The sequence below is a fragment of the Notamacropus eugenii genome, chromosome 6 (assembly GCF_028372415.1).
Source record: "Notamacropus eugenii isolate mMacEug1 chromosome 6, mMacEug1.pri_v2, whole genome shotgun sequence".
NCBI classification, from domain to species: domain Eukaryota; kingdom Metazoa; phylum Chordata; class Mammalia; order Diprotodontia; family Macropodidae; genus Notamacropus; species Notamacropus eugenii.
Genome location: NC_092877.1, coordinates 311,968,828 through 311,991,491, shown reverse-complemented (window position 1 = coordinate 311,991,491; position 22,664 = coordinate 311,968,828). Strand labels below are relative to the sequence as shown.

The window sequence follows — 22,664 nt, the reverse complement described above, 5'->3', positions numbered from 1 at the left end:
GGTTAACCTAAAGTAGTACCAAAGGGAAAATTTAAGCTCTAAGCTTGCATCAACAAAAGTCAGAATTAATTAAGCATACAAGTAAATCTCCAGAAATTCAACAAATTAAAACCCCTCAAATAAGCTCAAAGACAGAAATCTTGAAAATTAAATATAGTCAAAACTGAAATATTCTACTAAGATGATAAATAGTATTAATAGCTGATTTTAAAGACCGACAAAATGTACAAACTATTAGCCAATATGACCCTTTAGTAGAGAGAAGAAAGACAAATTACCAAAAGAAAGAAAAAGGAGGAATTAAAAAATGAAGAATAAAGGAAATAGAACAGGAATTATTACATTAATTAAATGCCAAACTGAAAACAAATTAAATGAATATTGAAAAAAATATAATCTATTCTGATGAACTGAATAGGTAATAGAAGATCTGAACAACTTAGTCTCAGAAAAAGAAGTTAAGCTAACTATAAAGAAAAAAAACAATCCTTAAAAGGAGATTACATTAAATAATTAAGAAATAACTAGCACTATATTAGCTATTTTCAAAATTAGATTTGAAAAGCACCTTATGAAATTCATTGAGAAAGATATATGACAGAGAAATGAAACAGAAAAAAATTATAAACCCTATACCACTACTGAATATTCACACAAAGATACTTAATTAAATTTTAGCAAAGAAGCTACATAGTACTTTAAAAAAAAACTTTTAAGAGGTTGGTTTTATTTCAGGAATGCAGAGATGATTTGACAATAAGAAAACCATAAGAGAATAAATATATTAACAAAAATTCATATGGTTATATGAGTAGATATAACAAACTCTGATAAAATACAACAATCCTTTCAGTTAAAAAACAAAACACTCTAAAACAGAGGAATAAATATACATTTTGTTTGCATAAGAAACAGTATTTATCTAAAAGTGAAGAGCTAGTATTATTATTTTTTTAGGCTAATGTCTTCTTTTTTGGGTCATCTTTCTTTCTCCTTTTTGCTAAAATTTAAAGTCAGTGTTAACCCTCAGAAACAAATGCACCTGAACACATTACATTACACAGAAATACATGTACATAAATATATAATCATACCTACACATGGATTCACACAAGCCACACACTTGCTTTAACACGCATGGGTTCACACCCAATAAGATACACTTCCTTGGACACCCATTCAAACCCCTGTCTGGGAGCCTGAACAGGGTGTTTGTGCCATGCTCCTCTCCTTTGTGTACCTCTGTGAGGCAAGCATGTGATGTTGAAGGATCAGGGTGTGTACAAAGGACACAAAAGAGGAGGAATGTTTTGGGGTCCCCTGTAAGAACAAGGAATATGTTACCATGAAAAACGCCACAATAACCAGATGAGGCAGTGGCAAAGGGACAGGGGCTGAGGGAAAGTTGGTCCCTGCAGATCAGTAGAAAAGGGGACAGCTTTGGCCAGATGACTTGGATTGGTCCTTTCCTTGTTTGGGGCCATCGACTGTAGTATGTGGTAGATAAGCTGTGAAGCAAGTATCTCCTGGAGCCCAGGGTTAGTACTTGCCAAGGAAGAGATCCACCTTCCCTTGACTATCCCTTCAGGCAAGCTAGAAGCCTGAGGTCCCATTCCCTTTGACAAGAGCCAAGGGACACCCAATCCCAAAGCCCAGGGGCTCAGCCTTCTTACTCTTCAAATGTGTCAGATTTAGGACCAGGCAAGAGCTCATTAACCTTCCCACATGTGGCAGCTGTGTGGAACACAAAAGCATGGAAGGTAGGAGTGGAGTGGGAAGGGTGTGGTGGGCATAAGGACTGGGAGGGTGTGGTAATTAGTTATCCTTGTCCTTGGCCCCATGCTTCAAGATCTGGGTGAACTCCACATAGTTGAAATTGTCCTTCTTGTCAATGGGGGCCTCTCAGTGCATCTCATCCACCTCTTCATCTGTGAATCGGTCACCCATGGTGGTGAGCAGCTCCTGAAGGTGATGTTCTTGGATGACTCCTGAGGCCTCTTTATCAAAGCAGGTGAAGGCATATCAGATAACATCCTCAGGGTCTGTTCCATTCAGTTTCTCTCCAAACACAGTCAGGAACATAGTAAAATTGATAGGCCCAAGGGACTCACTCATCATCCCTTCCATCTGTGGGATTCTTCCCTAGGGAGGCCAGCATATCATGGAGATCCTCTTTGTCAATGAATCCATCTCAATTCTGGTCAATCATGTTGAAGGCCTCCTTGAATTCCTGAATCTGAAACTGGTCAAACATGGCAAAAACATTGGACATAACCTTCTGGGGATGTTTCTTCGTGGTCTTAGCCTTGGCCTGTTTGCACAACATCTTGGCTTCTTGGGAGAGGTGTGCTTGTTTTGTGACCTTAGGCAAGTCTCTTCCTCTCTTTGGACCTCAGTTTCCTTTTCTGTGATGTTGTCTTCCAGGTGTCTTCCAGCTGGGTTCCAGGGGTCTGAGGGAGTGGAGGAGGCAGCAGTTTGGGCAGAAGCAGGGAAGGATTGAGTCGAACTAGCATTATTTTGAACAGAGAAGTACTGGGTGAATATGTAATATTATTAGATTTAAAGCAACAATATTATCTCCATCATTATTTGATATAGGCCTAGAAATCCTGACTATAGCATTAAGACAAGATGAATCAGTTCATTCAAATCTTCCCATATTTCTCTACGTTGCTCATGTTCATATCTTATTAGACAATAATATTTCATTACATTGATATAACCATAGTTATTTTTAGCTATTTTCCAACTGATGGGTACCTGCTTTGTTTTAAGTATTTTATTACCAATGCTAGTATGAATATTTTAATAGATAGCAGATCATCAGGACTATTTAGTTAACAATGTACATATAAATGTTCCATTAAATATTAAAATGCCTTCAAAGTATAACTGTGTCCATTTTCTGGTAACTTATAATACAAACAGGCTTTTTATTATAATTTGTCCCACATTTGCCTGGAATAATGTCTTGGGATAATAGGTATAAATATATTTTTATTGAATTTAATTTGATAGGGTATTTAGAAAATTAAATATAAGAAAATGTTACATGTAATAAGGATCATGCTATAAACACAAAAATGACCAGAAGGTAAATATGCTAATGATTATCAAATCATATAGCTAATGTCTATCACATAGCAGAAGTCCATTAATCATATAATCACTTTGAATTTTTAAAACAATAATTTCTTTTAAGTTCAGTTGTATTCAAGGAAGGGGGAAAAGATATTACAACGAACACTATGCACCCTACAGATTGATCGTGAAACCAATGGCAGAATTTCTAGAATAATTCAGAGGAGTAATAAAATTAATTAAAAGAAGGAATTAAAGAAATAAAGGCAGATGCCCATCAATTGGGGAATGACTGAATAAATTGTGATATATGAATGTCATGGAATACTATTGTGCTATAAGTAATGATAAACAGGAAGACTTCAGAGAGATCTGGAAAGACTTATATGAACTGATGCTGAGCAAAAGGAGCAGAACCAGGAAAACTTTATACACAGCAACAACCATAGTGTACGAGGATATTTTCTGGTAGACCTAGAACTTCATTGCAATGCAAGGACTTAAAAAATTCCCAATGATCTCTTAAGGTAAAGTGCCTTCCACATCCAGAGAAAGAACTATGGAATTTGATCACAGAATGTAGCAGATCATTTTCTTTTGTATTATGTTTTGGTTTGTTTTATGAATTCTTCCATTCATTTTAATTCTTCTATGCAACATGACTAAGGTAAAAATGTATTTAATAGGAATATATGTGTAGAACCTATATAAAATTGTATGCCATCTCAGGGAGGGAGGGAGGAAGGAGAAAGGAGAGGGAGGGGAAAGTTATATGGAAGTGATTGTAGAACACTGAATACAAATAAAATAATTAACTTACAAAAAACTAAAAGGAATACACATTAAAAAAAGAATTAAAGAAAGAAAAGATAGATACTTGTGATCTCAATGAAAAAAATTAATAAGATAACCAAGAATTTAGAGTGAACAAGAAATTCTCTAAACAGTCTCTGAAAATGAAATTCCAGTGGAAGTATATACAAGTATAAAAATAGGTGTTGGAAGTTGGACCTTGTAATATTTGATCCAAAATACTTTCTACCATAATACACTGTCTTCTCTATGAATAAATATGTCTTGGGACAAGATTTGTCGAAATATCCTTCAGAAAAAAGAAAAGATAGATGGAAATGAGGTGTAGAAAAGTTTTGGAATAACATTAAGTGCAGGATTTGATGGAGAAGGAATCAACACTTTTGACCTTCTGAAACTCTACTTTTTATAGAGGAGGATTTAAATCAACATGTCTTAAATGAAGTAAAACAAATTAATATCATTCAAAATAAAATAGTTTAGGTGGGGGAGGAGAGAACTGTACTCTCTCACCTGATCTTCTAAGGGAAAAAGAAAAGAGAGAGAGAAAAGGAGAAATAAAAGGAGAGTCAAGAGTAAGAGACAAATAGATGGAAACAGTCACACACAGAAAATAACAATAAAGGTGACCTCAAGGTGTTTGGGATTGTCCCTGTAATGGAAAGAAAGGTCTGTGAGAAGAATTTACAGGAGAAAATTCACATCAGATTTTTGTCAGAAAAAATCTCAATAGGATTCAATGCAGATTTTTAAAGGGGTGGGGGGGAGGAGTGAAGGCAGGACATAATATAATGGAAGAAAACACAAATATGAAGCTTTGTTTTTAAATTTCAAATTTAAAGGATTAACTACTTTTCCTAAAATGAAAGAAAATGAATGAGAAAACAAATCCTAAAAATTTGCTGCATGCAAGACGCACATGCAAAAATGTTGATACATACAGAGTAAAAATGAAAGATTGAATCAAAATTCAAATTTCAAACTAAATCAATATGCCTCCTACAGAGACCGTTATGTAGGCATTAGAGGCCATAACTTTGTTTGACAGCACTGACATAGGCAATTCCAAAAGTGGAATAGTTACACTCACAGTTTTAGCTACAGCAACACTATAAATTAATAATAATAACATCAATAGAGAAACAATGTAATTTTAACATGTTAACCAAATGCATTCACCAAATACATAGTATATAAAATTTTAAAGGAAAAACTAGTCAAAATTTAAAAAGGAAATTTATAGTAATGAATCTATAATATTCTTTTTTCAGAGTTAGAGAACTTAAAAGAAAGACATGTAAAGATAAGATAATAAATGTGAATAAAAGGTAGAAAAATCACATTTGAAATACATATGGTGACTCTGAATAGAACTATTAAAAATGATATGCATTATCTATCTATCTATGTATCATTTCTCTATCATTTACCTGTAATCTCAGACTTAAGTGAAATCTTTATAAAAAACTAAAGAAATATCACAACATAAAGAAATGAATTTGTTAAGTGAAAAATCATAAACACATCATTATATGATTATATGTAATATAGTAAAAACAGTTGATACAAAAATAGTTCATACTGTAATAAAAATAGTCATCAACAGAAATATGAACAAAAGGTACAGATCTAAATACAAAGTAATAACATTCTAAATTCAGGTTGAAGATTTTTTTTAAAAAAAATTTTCAATGAGAACAACAATGATATAACTTTTTTTTATTATTAGCCAGCATCCATTTTTAGAGGGTATTTACACATCAAAAAGCACCTTCACAAATTAGAAAAAGAATTAATCGATTGAGCAAACAATAAAAATAAGTAAACAACTGACTACCACAAATAAAACAATCAATAATAAGCCCCCAAATAAGCATGAAATAAAAAAAATAGAAAATAAAGAAATCAAACATATAAACAGAGTACTTTTTGAAGAAAAAATATAATATATAAATGACAATCTAACTCACAAAAGGGAGGAAAATCAAATTTATCAGTTTGTCAAAATAAAAATGAAAAGTGTGAACTCACAAAAATAGAAAGGAAATAAAGAGAACTAGTAAAAGCAGAAGCCACTATACAAAATCACATATCTGTAAAAATTTAAAAATGATCATCCACAGAAATATAAAGTACTAAAATGACAAAACAAAACACTGAAATCTTAAGCAATTCAATCTCAGAAAGAGAAATGGAGCAAATCTAAATGAACTACTAATTAAAGGGTGGATTTAAAAGTTAATTGTATCAAATGTTCAAAGAACAATTAATACCTATGGTACAAAAATGATCAATTCTGAAAAAATGCAACAATCAAATTCATTTTATGTAATAAATATGGCCCTGTTATACAAACCAATTAGTCAAGAACAGCCACTTAGTAAGCACTTACTATGTAATAGGTACTATACTAAGTTCTGGGGATAAAAAGGAAGGCAAAACCATGTACTCCTTGTTGTCAAGGGCATTCTAAAAGAGGAGACATCATGTAAAAATTATATATGTACAAGATAATTTGAAAGTAATTTCAAAGGAAAGACACTGGCAGTGGTGGAAGGGTAGAAAATGTCATCTTCAAAACATGGGGATTTGTGCTAGATCTTGAAAGAAACCAGGACAATGAGTAGTTAGAGGAGAAGAAAAAGAACATGGCAGACTTTAATGACAGCCATGGATGAGACTGCACTGCCATGGAGAGGGTTGTGCTTAAGAAAAAACAAGAAGGCAAGTGTAACAGGATTGTAAGTTACTTTGAAGGGAGAACATTGCAAAGGTAGTAAGGGGCCAGGTTATGAAGGGCTTTAAAAGGCAACCAGTGATGTCATATTTGGTGTCAGAGAGAATAGGGAGCCACTGAAGTTTTTAAGGGGGTGGGGGAGGACAAATTGTAAAGTACATGGAATAAAGACAACCATAAAGGTAGAAAGTGGTAAGGGTGTAAAGGGTTTTAAAAGTCAAACAGAGTATTTTATATTTGGTTCTGGAGGTGATAAGGAGCCACTGGAGTCTTTTAGAGAGGGGCATGTGACCTGTACTTTACAAAAACATCAATTGAGTTGAGGATGAATTGGAGAGGAAAGAGATTTGGGGCAAGGAAGTCAACCAGGAGAATACTGGAATAGTCCAAACAAGCAAAGGATAAAGAGGATAAAGAAAAAGAAAAATAACAAAAATAAGTAACAATATAGAAAAGACAATAGCAAAATATTTTACAGTTTCATTAGGAAAATGATGAATTTATGCCAGGGGTTAAAAATTAGGAAAGCATTTAGCATAATGATTTATGTAAAATGACAAAACTAGATCATTACATCAAAGGCAAAGAAAAAGCTTCTGTATAATTATAATGCTAATTGTGTTAAACCTCTAAAAAGTACAGTCTTGGAGAAGATCCTTCAATGTGCTCTGCATATATATGCATGTGCATGTATAGATTTGTGTGTGTATGTATATGTAAGTATGTGCGGATATTTATCTTTATTTTCAATGGAAATGTACTGGACATTTTCCCCAGTAAGCTCAGAAGCAAATCAAGCACAGTCATTCTTTCTACTATTATTAAACAAAATGCTAGAAATACTCACTAGAAATTACAGTAAAAAGAAATCAAGACTGAAGTTTAGGAAAGATAAAAATAAGTCTCTATCTACTGATTATATATGGTGATTTTACTTAAAATGCCCCAGTGAATCAATGAAAAAAAAAACTAATTGAAACAATTGATTGCTTCAGCAGTGTTATAATCCTTCTCCCCTCAAATACACAATTCATCAGCATTTCTGTACAATGCTGACAAATAAAATTCAATGATAGAGAAAATCTATAAAAAAATGCGGACTATAAAAATAATAAAACTTTTGGCAATAAATGTGTGAAGATAGAATCAGAACTTATATGGTTACAAACTACAAAATACTTTATAAAAATAAACATCTTATCTAATTGAAATAAAAGCCATCGCTCAAGTTTGAGCAATGAACACAATTAATATATAATATTAATAATTAATATTAATTAATAATATTAATATCAGTTAATTACATAATAAAATATAATTAATTACATATATTTAAACGACTGATACCACCTAAATTAAGGATGGTATTCCCTGTGCTAATCTCCATCTGCAAATCCCATAGTCTTCACAAGTTGAGCATGCTTACAAGAGAGCTGCTCATGTTCTCCCCAGAAACTCATTCTTCCTCTAAATTTTGCTTTCTGTTGAGGGTACCACTATGCTTTGAGGCACTCAGGTCTGTGACCTCAGAGTTACATTTGATTCTTCTCCTTCTTGTTCCATATCCAAATGGTGGCTCTTATCAGTTCTTTCTCCACAAAAATCTTGCATCCATCTGTTTCTCACAGGGCCATCACTGTAGTTCAAACTGTCCTCATTTCTCACCTGCACTATTGTTAACAGTTTCTTAACTGGATTCCTAGTACTATTCTGTCTTCTTACCAGCCCATCCTCCTCACAGTTTCCAAACTAACCTTCCTAATATATATCTCACTATACCATTTCCTTATGCAAGAAGCTTCAATTGCCTCTTGCCTTAATGAGGAAACACAAACTTCTTTTGCATCTAAAATCCTTCACATTCTGCTTGAGTGTGTCCAGGTATATTGCATATTCATGCAGTTAGCACATACTCCCTCTTCTTAGAATCCTTAGTTTCTTTCATGGTTCATCCCCTTAGTTGTCACTTTGTCCTTCTCAAATTATCATGTTTTGCCCCTACCTAGATATTTGCACATCTCCCTAAAAACATAAAAATTCCTTAAAAATAAGGATTTTTTTCTTTTTTCTTTGCATCTCTAGCACTTTCCACAATGCTTTATGCTGCCTAAACAACACATAATAAATGTTCATTAAATTGAACTGGAGTCTACTACAACTAGTCTGAGATTCTCATTTGTTTCTCAGAGGGCACCACATCAGGAACTTGAACAGCTACACAGTTCATCTTGCTGTCTCTCCATGGATACACAGGCCAGTAGCATCTGGAAAACTACATGTTCTCTTGACCAATGGCCAAGACAATAGCTTTACATTTACATACAATAAAAGGATTTGTTCTGCCAAACTTGGACTCAGTCAAAAGGCTGCACCTAAGGACCTCAAAGGCCACATGTGGCCTCGGGGCCACAGGTTCCCCACCCTGGCTTAGGAGTAAATAATGGCCCCCAGATGTTGCAGGGGATAGAATTAGTTGTCAGGATGGGGATAATAGAAGCACCTACTTTTCAGAATTTTGTGAAGGTCAAATGATTAAATACGTATAAAACCATAAGCCATAAAATCCTATATGAAGTTATCATCATTTTGTCCATCATCATCATCATTCTCCTCTTCCTCCTCCTCTTCCTCATTGTCAATCTGATATGAGATCATTAAAACTACAGAGGTTTCACTTGACAAGTAACCTCTCACTGTAACTGGTAAGTGGACATGAAAAGAAAAAGGAAAACAGGCAGATTTGGCCACAGTAGGAAACCACTCCTAAGGAAATAGATATTTCTGCTGCAAGTGTGGCTGTACCTACAGGGGATATGACTGGCTATTTTCATGCTCCCCAGCTCTATGTAGATGCTCATCAGAGTACAGCTGGTTTGGCTTTTCCACAGATGTGGCAGTTTCAAGTTGTCAATTTGTTAAAGATAGTAACCTACATAACTGTTGCTAATATAATCAGATTGACGTATCTAAGTTGAAAAGAGACATCATCATCAATGTTCTTAGTCATTATTGCACCCAATAAATAACTAAGCAAGTCTACAAAAGATCAATTGGAGCTTTTAAAATGTTTGTTGAATTTGTGTTTAATTAGGAGCAGTTAAATATTGAAATCAATTGTAATTAATCTAATTTATTAATGTTAGTTTTCCTGAAGCTTCTGATTTCAGTATTTGAGTGCAGAGCGTTGGTTGCTGTTTCTTTAATGCTCTCTCCAGAAGGCAGCAGGATGCAATGGAAGGAACAATGCCTTGAATCAGAGGTCTCAGATTCACATTCTCACCCTGAGCAAGTTACTTAACCTCCCTGTAAAAGGAAGGGTTCAACTAGATGGCCTTTAAAGTGATTTCCAGTGTTAGGTATAGGATCCAGGGAGGACTACAAAGAGAGAATAATTTGCATTACCTGGGTTATGGAAAGGTTCCACACAATGTCCTCTAAGATTTTTCCAAAGGAAAATTTTAAAAAAAAGAAAAAAGAAACCTTAATATTACACTCTTTGAAAATGAGCAGGCACTGCTCTGGAAATTTTTTTTCATGGAAATCTTTTCCCCAACAAAATAAATAGAACAGAGTTTGAAGAACCAGTATTAAGACTTTGGGGCATTGAAAGCCTATCTAGAAATGGGGATTTATTTGTATTGGTAGTTTTTTTAAAAAAATTTTAAATTATTTTTACCTTTAAAAAGCTGTTTCTTTATTAGAAAACCTCATGAAATTAATTTTGAAAAATTCAGCAAGAGTTGTATCTCTAAGGAAATAGAGTTTTAGGGAATGTCAAGCTAATGTGGTATCAGGATTAGGGAAAAAAAAAAAACCTTTGTCTTTGTTAAAGGACACAGAGAGCTCAAATTAAAGGTAGAAGTCCACTTCAGTGAGTTCTAATAATGAGAAAAAGCAATTCAGAGCAAATAGACTGTAAAGCTCAACAATTCTTTCTCTCTATTTTGTCCTACAACCAATTACCCTCTCCCACCATCTTAGTTGGAAATCCTAGTGCCCCAAACTCCAGAAATTGTCTTACATTGCTTCGTATTGATTTTATTGCATGCTTAAGGGTGGCTGTTATTTAGTCGAGAAAAAAGCTGCCTGGTTATGTTGGTAACATAGCCTTTTCTCAGATTTCTGAATAGATTTTTCACTCATATTTCTTTCTCATATTGCAATGTCAATATGTGTTTTCACTTCACTTTTTCTATAATTCCAGATAGGACATAAAAAGTCACTTTAGAGAAAATATCAAAAGATCAAAAATGTTTTATATTTCAACTCCAAGGGGATCAATAGAACAAAGCTAGAAAACATTTAAAAGAACCTTAAAAAGTAAACTAGTCTATCTAATGAGTTATTTGTATAGAAGTCATAAAATAGAGACTAGGGATTTCAACTTGATACAAAAAGTGGGAACAAAGTATAGATTTTCACAAATTGTCGTAGAATGCCGTCTGATATTTCAAACAAAAAGTTTCTTTGCAGTCAAGTCGTCATTTTGCCCATTTTCATGTTTCAACCCTTCCATATGTTGAAAAAGTATGATACTGAGAAAGCAAAATTATTGATTTTCACTCACTGAAAGTATTCATCTCATTTTAGAAAAGTGCTGAATTGGGAGTCAGGAGACCTAGGCCATATAACCCTAGCTCTGCTACTAACAAGCTTTTAATAAGTTGTGTGACATTGAACAAGTCACCCAATCTCTTTCAACTACTTCAGAATTTTTAGAATTTTAGTTGTCTACAATGGCAAGAAGAGGAACAGTATTGAAGTGGAGGGGTCAATGACAGCACGCTATGGAGAGAATTCTAAAATCCTCAACTGATGTTTTTCTTCTGGTTTTTTGTTTGTTTGTTTGTTTTTTAACAAAAGCAAAGAACTTTAGGCTAGAAAAATAGAACAAAAACTAGTTAACAAGCATTTGAAAGCTCAAATAGTTGAGGAGACAATAAAAGAGTATTAGTATGGTCTGAGTTCAAGTCACTGGGCTCAAATGAACTCCATTCCAGGGTATTTATAAACCTGATATGCTTGATTGAGAAAGCATCATGGACGACGCTTGAAAAATGCAAAACCAGGAAAGGTGCTACAGCAATGGAGATGGACAATTGCAGTATTATTTAAAACAGACATGGGAGGTTATTTTAACTATAGGCCAACGATATTGTCTTTGATTGTTGACAAAATTCTAGGACCCATTACTGAAAGGATGTTCTGAAGGTCAAGCAATTGCTCAAGGTGACGCAATAAGTGTCAGAATTGGGATAAGTCTTCTACTTTCAAGACCCAGAGTGGTTTCTCCTGTTTCATTCATTCTTTCCTGCCATCAAGAATATGTCATGCCAGGTTAATCTCATTTTCTTTTTTTAACAGGAGTATTTGTGATGCGGTGCTGACATTATTGAAGACTTTGAGGGTAAAATGTAATCTTAGGTGAATTCTACAATGTTAGGAAAACTTCAAATATGTACCATGCAAAAGAGGAACTAGGCGATCTCAAAGAGACATGGAAAGACTTACGCGAACTCGTACAGAGTGAAGTAAGCAAACCAGAAGAATAATTTATAACATCAAAAATAATAAAACAAACAATTTCAAGGACTTTTATAAACTGATGAAGAATGAAATAAGCAGAACCAGGAAAAAAATAACATAATAATGGTACCCTAAAGAAAAACAACTTTGAAAGCTATAACCTTTTAAATATAATTGTCCATGATTACAAAACATTGAAGATAAAATATATAATTCACCTCTTGACTGAGAACAAATGTATATGTTGTTTGATATATGTGTGTGTATATATATAGGTATACACACATAGTTATATATGTATAACTACATATGTGTCTGTATACATACATACACATAAACACTATAAATACATGTATGTGCATGTGGATGAAAGAGATTTGTCTTGCTTTTCTCTTTTTTTACTTCCAGTGAGTTGGGGAAAACCAGATTTCTGCTAATTTAAAAAATTAATAGAGAAATCAGAGGGGCAGTGTTGCAGATTTGGGTTGTTGCTTTCATCCGCTTTCACATGAGGCCACTGTACAGTTAGTTTTGCTCAACTATTTTACTTTGTTACAAGAGACATCCTGTGCAATGGTGATAATGTGAAGATGTTCATATTTTAAAAAAAACAAAGCTCATCAATGAGACACACAAACAAAACAGTCATCAAATTTGGATCCATCTGTGCACCACATGACATTTTAGGACTAGGCAAGCTTCATTCAGAGATGATTATTACCATAGAACAGATCACCAGGTGATGATTCCTTTTTCAGCCCCTCCAACTCATGAAAACTCTCTATTAGGATATAACAGGATTATTTTCTGCTTTGATTATAAGAGTACACATACTGATGATATCACAGGTCTTTGAACTGTCTTAGACTGTTAGACTAGAGAGATATCCAAAAAGTATGCCTATCCATAGATAAACTTCTTACATCTGTTTGAAGAAATCAGTATCCTCCAAGTTACCAGGGTTTGAAACTTCTGAGTTTGACAGCGTATTTGAAAAGGACTTTCATGATATCTTTATGGAAAGGACAGAAAGATGTGAGCTGGATGATAGCTAAGCATGTTCTGAACTGGCTGAATGACTAAACTCAAAGAAGTATGATTTATGTATCACTATTGATCTGGAATGTGATTTCCAGTCAAATGGCAGGAACACCCAGGCTTTGTCCTTGATCTTATTCAATTCAACACTACTACTGATGCAAGCCCCTTAACCTCTCTGAGAATGAGCTTTAATGTTTTTTGGGCAGGGGGAATAAGGAGAGTTATAACAATGGCATTACATGTTCTAAAATAATGTTTTGATAATTCTGTTATTTAGATAAAAGTATAGATAGGAGGGTTATCAAATCCATAGATGCAATGCAGTTGGTTGGTCTTTTTTCCTCAAGTCTCATCACTACAGCCCACCCTCCAGTCAGTTGTCAAAGTATCTTTAAAGTTCAGGCCTGACCATGTAACCCCTACTCAATACATTCCAATGGCATTGGCTTCAAGATCAAACATAAAGTCTTCCATCTGGTGTTCAAAGCCCATAATAACCTGGCCCTTTCCTACCTTTTAAGTCTCCTTACACCTTACTCCACCTAACGTATTCAGTGTCCCAGTGCCTCATGCCTCCCAGCTGTTCCTCTCATATGCCATTCTACCTCCCCACTCTGGACACTTTCAGTATCTATCTCCCATCTTTCCTGATCTTCAGCTTTTGGCTTCCTTGAAGTCCTTGCTAAAGTCTTGCCTTCAGCAATAAGCCTTTATTAGTTCTCTTAATGTTTTCCCTTTGGAATCATCTCCAATTTATTCTGTATATATCTTATTTCTACAGTGTTATTTCCCCTGTTAGACTATGAGCTCCATGAGAGCAAGGACTGTACTTTGCCTTTTTTTATTAGAGCTCCATGAGAGCAGGGACTGTATTTTGCTTTTTTTTAATAACTCCTAAAATTACCACAATGTGCTTACTTCATGACTTTTGAGTATCCTGTTACCTAATATTGTGTTGTCTGAGAGTCCATTAATAGTTTTCAATGTGATATGTCTGAACATGTTAGCTTTTGGATATCATATTAGAAACTTTTATACTGAAGATCCTTAAAATGCTAATTATAAAGTGCCTTGAACTGAATTTTATAGAGATTTAACAGTTTCAATAGAAATGAAATGACTCTCCAGAACTGATTGTATGTAAGAAGGATTTTGTTATCTTATTTTAGAGTGTAGTTTCTCAGGATCCATGGCCATGGGAATGTCTAGTTTCCAGTTGCTATCTAATAACTCCTAGAATACTTCCAAGGACCTTAAGTAGTAATTCCCAGAATCATAGTGACAGATAGTCCTACTGAGGCTGCACAGTGAGATATGGAAGTGAGGTAATTGATATTTACTACACGTGCAGAATGCCAATATTGCCAAAGCTAACCTGTGAGCTTAATACTGGCAAGAAGCCTTCTTCGTCTGATTGCCTTATAAAGCAGGTGGGCATCGATCAGTGAGTGGAGGAAATCCATGGGGGAAAACCACGGGAAACCCATAGGTGAATCTGTGTGCCTCAACTAGTCCCCATTGAGAGTTGAGGGGATTTAGGGAAATGAACAAGAGTGCCTGTCTTGACTGACCTCATCAAGACAGGGATAGTTGCACCCCCTTCACCCCACCCCTTCTCACTGGTTCCTTCAAGAAGGGTAATTAGGGAATTCTGTAGGAGCTGCTTCTCTCAGTAACTATTTGTGAAGACTAGACTAGAATAAATATGATTATTAACCCCTCTGATGCTGTCCGCCTGTCTGACCAGATCAAAAGTGAACCTGTTAGAGGCAGGAGACCAAGAACTCTAGTGCCTCCTATGAAACACTGATACAGTAACTTTGTAACTCTGCTGGTTACAGATCCTTCAAGAGTTATTTTGCTATCTGGATATGTAGAAGGACTATATGAGCTATTGAATCTGCCTCTGTCACTTTACAGGTAGAAAACTGAAGTCTAAAGAAGCTAAATGGCCATGATCACAAAAGTAGAAAGTTTGAACCCAGAGCCTCAGAATTCTAACCACTTGCTGTTGGTTTTTTCTCTCACTACTCCATGTTTTTGTGAATTTTATCTTTGAGCCAAGGCTTAAAAGGAATGACAACTTGTTAGGGACGTGAGAGGAGATTCTTGCTTGAGTATGGATTCCAGGGATGGGGAATGGCCACATGTGGCCTTTTAGGTCCTCAGGTGTGGCCTTTAGACTGGGTCCAAGTTTTACCCAACAAATCCTTTTATTGAAGGAATTTGTTCTGTAAAGTTTGGATTCAGTCAAAAGACCACACTTGAGGACCTAGAGGGTCCCATGTGGACTTGAGGCCACAGGTTCCACATCCCCGGATTAAATTATTACATTGATCTTTCTGCCTGTGAAACTCTATAATTTGCCCTCACAAATAAATCCCCTGAGTTGATTTTCAGAGACTTTCAGATAATCACCCTTCCTGATGTTTTTCTGACCCTACTTAAGAAGCAAGGAAGAAAGATGTTAAGTGGGAACCTCACCTACAAAAGCTTAACCAGGAAGTGGGGAAAGTCTCCATGGCAGACTCTCTGGAGAAGCCATTTTAACGGCAGTAACCAAAGTTTCTTCAAAGGTCAAAAAGGAGTGGTCCTCTGTGAGTTATTAAATTAAACTGAACACAATTACTATGGGCTTATCAGGCTCCGTTAAGATTCTCAGTGGCAAGCTAGTGCCAAGCAATTTGGTTCCTATCAAAATGTGTGGAAAACTTGGAAGCTAGAGGACAGCGGCTCTACAGGGGTTGGCACAGGGAAGCTTTATAGCTGTGATCATTCTGTGCCTGGATGGATTCATCACAACTTTGGAGAGGAAAGACAGAAGGAAGGCAGACTGACGAAATAGTCTACTCTCAAATGGTGGCATTCTTGAAAGTATATTGATTCAGAGGATTCATACCCTGAACCTTTTAAAACTTTGGCAGCATCCTTCAGTCTCTGAGTAAACTTTAATTACGCCTTTGATTTACAATTTCCAAAGGGTATTATGCTTTACTGTACATGGGTCCTTTTGGACACCATCTTGGGAGAAGTGATGGGTAGTTATAAATAAATCTAAAAATGAGCAGTTACCAGGTAGTAACCCCTGTGGAAATATTGCCCCTTAACTCCCATTTGTTCACAGAGTAGCTGACCACTACTTCTTTCAGAATTCCAGGGATAACTCTAAGGATCTCGCGTTTCTAATATTGTTGTCCTTAAGCCTCCACTAGTGAATTTTCTATTGGTTTTCAGTTAGTTAATTAGCTTTTAGAAAGGATATTTGCTAAACATATATGACAAAGGCAATTCTTTCAGAAACTCTCCCCAAACTAAAGGCACACTCTTCCTTCATACAAAGTCTCTGGAGCGAGTGGTCTCAAACTGTGTGCAGATGTAGCAAAAAGGTAAACTCCTAAGTCCTAATGATTTCAAATCCTGTTCTTTTTTTTACCTTTGAGGAGGTCTTAGAAAGTTCCCCCAGGTGTTGCTATCTGCTGGGTTCGGAGGATATGTGTCATTGTTGAGTCAAATCTTCCTTTCCCTAGTTTTTCTAGTACATCTTCAGTGTGTCTCTCAGCAGCCTACATAGAAGCTCCCATCAGCCACTACACCTCCAAGAACACAACTAATGGGAGAACACTGAGACAAGCAAGAACTGATTAGATCAAAAGGACTTGAGATGGTGGTAAACCTTATCAGCCTCCACTGGGAAGAACTTTGTCAGATAACAAGCTTTGAGGTTACCTTGTTCTCACTTTTATGAGTAATACCAAATAAGTAAGAAAAAACAGTGTATATTGGACAGAGGACTTGAGTTAGAGTTAAGAAAACCTGAGTTTGAATCCTATCAGACACCAACTCTGTGACTAAAGATGTTACTTAACCTCTTTTAGCTTTCCTCAGTTTGCTAATCTGTAAAATATGATAATTTAAAATGTACCTCAGAGAACTGCTGTCATGATCAATGGGATAATATGTGTAAAGGACTTTGAAAACCTCAAAGCACCATAAATATTAACTATGAGGCATCGTCATTGATCAGTAACTTGCCATATACATATTCTGTGTGTATGTGTGTGTGTGTGTGTATTGTTTAGCAGAACTTTTAATCTTGTTTTTTTTTGTTTAGCTCAATAGTTACATGGGTTGCAACCCTTCATGATTAAGTGTTGTGTGCTCATTTCCCTAAAAAACAAACAAACAAAAAAAACATCTGGCATTTAAGACAGGATTAAAAAATTCTTCATGAACTGTTTACTATTACATCCACAAGAGTTATTCTCTATATTTTATAATTAAATTTGCTTGGATTTCAAAGGACATGGATTTCACAGGAGAAAGAATGATTCAGGTAAATCTCCATTATCAAGGAATAGAGTTTCTCAAAACAGGGGACAATAACTTTTGAAAAGAGACGTATATAAACTTCTGTTCAATTCATGAATTTCCTGATTCTTCTTCCTTATAATGACCATGAGTCTCATTTGATATTTAGGCACCATCTATACAGAAATTATTCTATGTGGTGATGTCTATAGGATGAGAAAAAAAATTGACATGCAATTGTCTCCTTTCTTGATGTCATTGTTTCTGAATTTGATTCTCTGTGACCTTCTTCTACTTTGCATCTCCTTGAGCATGTGCTTTTCTGTGAAGATATATTTTGTTGTTTCCTCTGGAATGGATTGTCTCCTCGTGGCGTTCTTCTTGTACTCATTGCCTCTACCTTTCTATGGCTATTTCCATTTTCTTTGATGTAAAGCACAAGGCAGAAACAGGAGAGGAGAGAAATAACTTTCAACTTGCTGACAGCCACCCAAACAGCCCTGGGTATAGTCTCAGGAGGAATCACCCCTACCTCAAACCATACAGCAGAGCCTTAGGAGTCATTATCAAAGCTGAGGAAGCGAAAGCAAAACAAAGAGAACCTGCTGGTAATGAATTATATATGTTTAATACTCATTTAAAAATTATATATGTATAATACCAATAACATTATTGGTCATGGAAAGAAGGTTGATTTTACATTCACTTGCTACTTATTTTTTACCTGTTAACCTCAATTTTTAATTTCATCCAATAAAATCTACCTTGATGCATCATTATACCTTGATGGCCTTGAATTATGAAATGCCCACCCAACAGAGCACAAGCCCTACAAAGTGCTACTAAGCTGTAAAAGCTTCAAATATGGATTTGGAGGGTAGCTAGGTGGTACAGTGGCTAGAATGTCAGCCTGAGGTCAGGAAGACTCATCCTCTTCAGTTACAGTGGAAGTAAGTAAATGTCAGCCCTCAGACACTTACTAGATGTGTGACCCTGGGCAAGTTTGCTGTTTGCCTCAGTCTCCTCATCTGTAAAATGAGCTGGAGAAAGAAATGCAAAAAACTCCAGTACCCCTGCCAAGAAAACCCTGAAGGGGGTCCAAAAGAGTTGGACACAACTGAAATGACTGAACAACAGCAGTGATATGGATTTGGAGGTGGAATCTAATTCATGTCTCCCATCTGAAGATCAGTCACTCTAGCTAAGGTCAATATAACTCATGCATTGGAAGACTGGGCATCAAGACATGTACTTATTTGTACATGCATAGAAATAGAATTTACACATATAATTTTATATAAATAGCATATAATTCTACATGTATACATATATCTAATGTATCTCTATCTGTCTAAACCCAGTTTAGCTTTCTTACCTTAAAATATTTTGCCAAAATCCAAATAAAAGAAAAATAACAATTAAAAAAGGAGGAAGTGAGAAAAATTCAGTGAAAGAAAATGCCAGAGGGAAAACAAATAATGGATAGGTAAAGAAAATAAGTAAAAAATGACAACAAAAGGAAGCCTTATTAATACCAGGAAGGGAGTGAAAGCATGCAAAAAGAATCTCTAGAAAAGTAGAATAATCTATAATGCAGTGACAAAAGCACATTTTCCAGAAGTGAGAATGAGCCTCAACAAGAACCACTAGAATGGTTAAAAAACTCATTAGAAGAATGAAAGAAAGAGATGAGGAGTGAAATTTCTTAAACATGGAAAAAACAATAAATAAGAAAATTAATGATTTAGCAGAGGTGGCCAATCTTTGTAAATCAACTGTACAAGGAAGTAGCAAAGGTAAATGCAAAAATGCAATGAAATATTAGAAAACCTCAATAGATAGAAAAATTGTAAGAACAGTTGGCTCTCTCAATCAATACAATTCACCTTGAAGACAGACTTGGTGAGACAGCTTAGGAATCACCAGACATCAGGAAAAACATGATGAAACAAAACACTTAAATGTCAATTTCCAGATCTAATTCTTCTTTATAAACCCCAGGTACTAGGAGGAATAAAGGTCTAAGTTTGACTCAGTCAGACAAGCCCCTCCTTTCCAAGTTTTAGAACTCTGAGGTCAAAAAAGAGTTTTTTCAAGCTGCCAGTAAAAGGTAATTTGTTTATTATAAGAGAATTTCACTTCTAATTTCACAAGATTATTTATTAATGACATGAAAAATAAGGGCAGAAAAAATATACCAAAGGTCAAAGAAAAATCACTTTCATGGAAGGATAATTTATTCTATAAAAATGAGCAAATTTCTATCTGGAAAAACAAAAGATTAAATAAAATCGATGACTTCCAATCAAGCTTCTTTAAAAGAAAGCTGAAATGAACAGTTTTTGAAATACAAACCACACAGACAAAAGAAACAATACAGATGAATACAGTAATATACAATGAAAAAGCTAGACAAAGTATTGTTTAAATGTTACAAGGATAAAGTGATCGCAGCTATTTTTTTCTTGCTATATACTTTAGAGTAAGAGTTATGGAAGGAATAGAAAGAGTAGTTTTAAGTTTGTGTTATGTAACAGAAATATCTTAGAGGATGAAAAGAAAGGAAAAAGGTAAAAATGACACTTTTTTTTGAAATGAGGGGATCACATTAAAAAGCATTCAAACAATGAAGTGTAGGAATAAAGGGAAGGCAGAAACTCATGGACCATACTTATTCTGCCTGAGAACAGAAAGTTTAAAGAAATATTAAAGCGATAAAATAATGCAATATGGGGTTGGCCAGACTGTGTGAAACTATATTGCAAAATGGACAAGTACAGTACCTAGGTCTGAGAAGAGAGAAAAGCACAGAGCTGTCAAGAAAAACAAATGGAAGCCAATTAGGGTTGATTTTTTTACATCAACATTCAGCTATCTGATTCTGGGTTATAAGTAAAAGGGAGGCTCTGTGGGTGAGCGAGAATTACACTGTTTTAAGCAAAACAAGTTACAAGTAGCTAGAAGTGATTTTAAAAGGAAATAATCTTTTCATCTGATAGTGGGAAAAATAAATTTAATTATCACAACCTTGAATGTTAACAAACTGCACTCACTCATAAAATGAAAAAAAAAACAACTGTACGTTACATTAAAAATAGCTATATATAGAAACATTTAAACATTTAATATGAAAGAGCTATATGTAAAACCATTTAAAACATAAAGAACCATATATAGACTTAAAACATGTACAATCATTATTTTTAAAAAATATATACAATGTGATGGAAATATTTTTATTCCATAAATTAAAAATAAAGTAAATAAAATTGTAAGAGTTACAGAAAAAATTTTTAAAAAGAGACTAAAATTTATTATACTTGAACTGATTTTAAAATATTGGGATGCCATTCATGAATTCAGATAAGGAAATACTATCTATATCTATCTGTCTATCTATCTATCTATCTATCTATCTATCTATCTATCTATCTATCTATCTATCTAATCTCACACATATGTGAGTGTTACTGAACGGCAAAGCATAAATCTTTTAAGAAAAAGGTATCTGAAATATAAACAATCTACTTATTAAGACAATAACTATAGGTGAAATATGGCATGAGGGAAAAGAAATGAGAAAGCATAGATCTGAGAAATATTTTAGAAAACTAGACATGGTATTTAGCAATTAATGTTTATTTGATAACACACAGGGACAAACATAGAAAGTCAAGTGAGGTATAAATAAAATTCAGTGACAACTGAAATGATAAATAAAAAGAAAAGCTGTTTATGAACCAAATCAAATCATTAAAACCCTAGATAAATTGATGGAAAAGGGAGAAGAAAATTAAAACCAAATAACCAAGATAAAAAAATAGGACAAGGAATTTAAAAGTAAAATGGAAGAAATTAAATGAAATGAGAATTTTTATATATAATTTCATATCAACAAAGTTGAAAACTTAACCAAACTGTATTAAAATTTTCAAGAATATCAAACACCCAGACAAACACAGGAATAGAAAATATGGATAACACAATTTAAGAAAAAAAGTTGATTAAATCATAAATGTGAATTTTTCAATTTGGCAGTGTTCAAATTGGAAAAAAAATCTGGTTCAAAAGAATTTATAAGCACCTTGCTCAATGAAATTTAACCAAACTTTGAAATGATTAACAATTCATAGGTCTCATTATTTATCTTACTTCACTGAAAAAAAAAATATATATATAAAATTTGTGCTGGGCAGCTAGGTAGTACAATGGATAGAGTACCATGCCTGAAGTCAGGAAGACCTGAGTTCAAATTCAGCCTCAAACATTTACTAGCTTACCAACTGAACAAGTTTTTGTTTCATTTTTCTAATACGTAAAATAAACTGGAGAAGGTAATGTAAAAGTTCTCTAGTATCTGAGTCAAGAAAACCCCAAATGGGGTCACAAAGAGTTGAACACTACTGAAACAAATGAATAACAACTAAAAAAGTATAATTTGTGTGGGTGGTTAAACTCTTAGATAAATTAATTATTGCCTTTTTTTTTTAGTTAAATGGGGTAGCATGATATAATGGATAAAGATTTTGCTTCAAACTAGGAAAACCTAGATTCAAGTCCTCCCTTAAAATATCCCTGTTTTATATGTGTCCTGATGTTTCTTATTAAATGACAGCTAAGTAGGGTTATCTTTGATACATATTCTAAATAATTATCTTGATGTGTGGGTAGAAGATACTTTGTCCTAAAATAACCTATAAGGAAATGTTTTGTTCTATGAAAACCATACCACAAATATAATAGGATGTTATATTCTCTCTCTCTCCAAATTAATTGTGAAATCATAAAAATGAGATCAACTGTTAAATATTGCTTACAAGTCTCCTTATTCCTTCTTAATATATGCAGGAATTCTCAATTAATTTGTAGATTACTCTCAACAAAGATTTCATAGAATTCAGGAAATAGATATGTAGGTTGATAATCACTATGTTCCACCAATACACAGACAAAAACCACAACCTTATTAATATTCATATATACATACAAATATGCACACATGCATATGTACATGTATTATACAAGAAAATATATCTACATTCAGATACATACATACATAATATGCAATGCATATAAATATGTACTTATATGCATATACACATATTATACTACCTACATATATAAACATATATACATATGACTTACATATTTTCTTTTG

At 34.2% G+C, this 22,664-nt stretch overlaps 1 protein-coding gene and 1 pseudogene across 6 annotated transcripts in view; both read right to left on the bottom strand.

The window, feature by feature from the left end:
* Positions 1–22,664, bottom strand: part of SPAG16 (sperm associated antigen 16) — a 1,246,090-nt gene that overhangs the window by 374,448 nt on the left and 848,978 nt on the right. The gene's annotated exons all lie outside the window — the stretch shown is intronic.
* On the bottom strand, positions 1,287–2,485 carry LOC140511617 (myosin regulatory light polypeptide 9 pseudogene; annotated as a pseudogene).